At 56.9% G+C, this 2951-nt stretch overlaps 1 long non-coding RNA gene across 1 annotated transcript; it reads left to right on the forward strand.

The window, feature by feature from the left end:
* Positions 1 to 6: 6 nt before the first annotated feature.
* Positions 7 to 2403, forward strand: LOC108448813. Its single transcript, XR_001864838.1, has 2 exons — positions 7 to 235; positions 1825 to 2403. It is a non-coding gene; the product is annotated as an uncharacterized LOC108448813 (long non-coding RNA).
* Positions 2404 to 2951: the final 548 nt, after the last annotated feature.

Below are 2951 nucleotides of genomic sequence, written 5' to 3' on the forward strand. Positions count from 1 at the left end.
TCCTGTCAGCTGCAGAGGCATTGATGCGTGGGGCTGTTGTTAGTTTGTGACCTTTTGTGTCTCAAAAATCCAGGTTTTTGTTTTGTTGCTGTATTTTCTGCCGGAAATTGAGCGTTCCTTTATTTTTATTAAAACTCTTTTTTGTTTCATTTCTCTCTTCCGGGACGGCAGAACGATCATCATGTGGGGAGGAGGGAGAGCTCGAGAAGGATGGAGGTGGAGGGAGAAGGTGCTTGTAAGACTTGTTTTACTTCTCAATATCCTCTGACTTTGTTGGCAATAACTTCAGTTAACTTTCCCAAGTCGAGTCTGTTTTCCCAGGTATCAGTGAGGGATTTCTCCCCATCCCCAAAAGGCATGAGCCTTTCGTTGTATTTTCTCTCCATGTTGAGAAGAGCAGTACTAAAGCAGTTTTGCTGGGTACCTGGCATCCAGCCAGTGACAGATCACAAGAGGGACCCTGACACACTGTGTGGCTTTGTGGTTTTGTATCTCTTGTGATAATGAGGCAGGCAAGGCAAAATAGGGGCTCCTGAGCCTCTAGATCCAAAATATTCCCATCTAAATATGGGCGTGTCCCTGCTAACAGAGGTACCATGTATTCCCTCTATTCCCGGGTGCATGTGAATCCTTTCAGAAGTGCTGACACCACCAGGCAGGACCCCCATGGACCCTTCCCAAATTCAACCACCTTCTGCATGGAGCAGCTTTTCCTGGAAGGGATGAGGCTCTGGGGGTGTCTTGGGTTGAGGAGACCAGTCCTGAGCATAGGCCAAGCTGCGCTGGTGAGCCCACAGCTCCAACAGCTCCCAGAGGCAGATCCCCCTATCTCCAAGCCCCCTCAGCTCCCAGTGCAGCCTTCCACTCCAGAATTCCCCTGGAGCTGACCCCAGCCTCAAACCCAATATCTCCAGGTGTCGCTCTTGACTCCTGTCAGATCCTTTGGCTGAAAGGGGGGCTGGACTGACCCCTCTGCCTGGGGCACCAGGAGCCCGGGATCAGGGCAAACGGGGAGGTGGGAGGACAGCGGGGTCACAGGCAATGGGAACAGCCCGGTGGCTGGGATCTGCAGTCTCTGGAGGCTCTGGGGAGCGCTGGGGAATGGTGGCACTGGGACACCAGGGCTGGGCTTGGGGCAGTGCTGGGGTGGCCGCAGTGCCCGGCTCCAGCCCGTTCCCGGCACTGCAGCCCCAAACTGCTCCAGGCCCCCAGGGGAAGATCCCCTGCCTGGCCCCCCCGTCCCACCCAGGGCCACCGTGTCCTGCTGGATCCCCCCCATCCGCTCTGCTGAGGGTCCCAGGGGCTCTGCCCCCAGCAGGGCTCTGGCTCCAGACTGGGCTGGCACTGGGACACAGCTCCCGCAGCGCCCTGGCACCAGGGATGGCCCTGTCCTGCCCTCGGCCCAGCACCGGCCCTGAGCAGGGTGTGACCCTCAGGCTGGGGCCAGGCTGGAGCCCAGTTCAAGATCCCTCCTGGAGCAGGAACCCGTCAGGACATGGGGTCCCTATAAGGGTTGGGCACAGATGCAGCTGTGGCTGCCTGGGACCTGTGCCAGCACCTTTCCAAGCAAATCCCATCCCTGCCTCTGGAACAGTGCTGGTGGGACCCCAGGCCATGCACTCCAGTGAGATTTGGCTGCTTATGGAGCCCCAACTGCTGGAGCCTTTCCTGATGTCACAAGAGTTGAGGGCATGTCTCTTCATCTGGGATAAAAGACCCCAGAAATCCTGAGGTGCTGGAAGGGATCCATGACCCTGGGACAGAAAGTGGCTGTGCATGGACAGAACCCCCACACCTAGGTCAGGGATTGAATTCCCTCACCAGGTCAGGAGCTGAATGACCTTGAGATGACTATGAGAAGACCATGACCATTAAATGAGTGTGACATGATAGTGATAAGAAGATGACCATGAGATCGTGACATGAGATGACTACGACACAACCATGAGATGCCTGTGACAATGAGATGACCACAACATGACCATGACCAGGAGACGAGCATGGCATGACCACGATCCGAATCCATCTCTGAGTCTTGGGAGGACACCCAGGGTGCTCCAGTTCCAGGGACTTGCTTTGCCTGACTCAATGACCTCTATTTTTGGCTTCCCTGGATGAGCCACCCCACCCCATCCTTGCCCACAACTTCATGTTGCCCAGGCTGGGACATCTCGCCATCTCCAGGGCCAGTGGGGAGATCAGGTCCAGCACTTCAGTGGACACTGCGACCAGAACCACAAGGACCGTTTGGAGCTGCCTTGCCCCTAGTCGCCCTGGGAATGACCTTGACCCTGGAATGACCTTGGCCTGACTCCCTTCTCTCTCCCACCCCAGTTCACCACAGGACAGGGGAGTCACATCAGCTTTTATTACCCCCCAATAAAAGTTTCACCTTTGAGCCTCCCCAAGTCCCATCTGGGACCCCCCCGCACCCAGAGAGCCCCCCAGACCCTGGGACCCCCCAGCACCCAGGGGTCCCCCCTAGACCCTGGGACCCCCTAGTACTCAGGGGACCCCCTCAACCACGCTGTGGCCGCAGCTTCATCTCGGTGAAGGGGATGGAGATGTCGAAGCCTTTCCAAGGGAACCAGTGGATGCCCTGTGGGGAGGGGGGTCAGGACCCCAGTAAGACTTCCAGAGACTCCGGTAAGGCCCCACAGACCTCTACAAACCCTATGCATCCCTATAGACCCTACAGACACTATAGAACCCCACAGACCTTCATAGACTCCTATGGGCACTCATGAACCCTCACAGATCTCCACAGACCCCCAGAGACCATATAGATCCCCACGGACCCTGTATCCCACAGAGCCTTATGAAACCCTACAGACTCCCATAGACCCCCACAGGCACCTATGGACCCTTAGAGACCTCCATAGAACCCCCACAGACCCCCCACAGCTGCCCTCATATACCCCCTGCCCCCCCAAAGGCCCCCTAGACCTCCC

The sequence above is a fragment of the Corvus brachyrhynchos genome, unplaced genomic scaffold, assembly GCF_000691975.1.
Source record: "Corvus brachyrhynchos isolate BGI_N302 unplaced genomic scaffold, ASM69197v1 scaffold489, whole genome shotgun sequence".
Lineage (NCBI taxonomy): Eukaryota > Metazoa > Chordata > Aves > Passeriformes > Corvidae > Corvus > Corvus brachyrhynchos.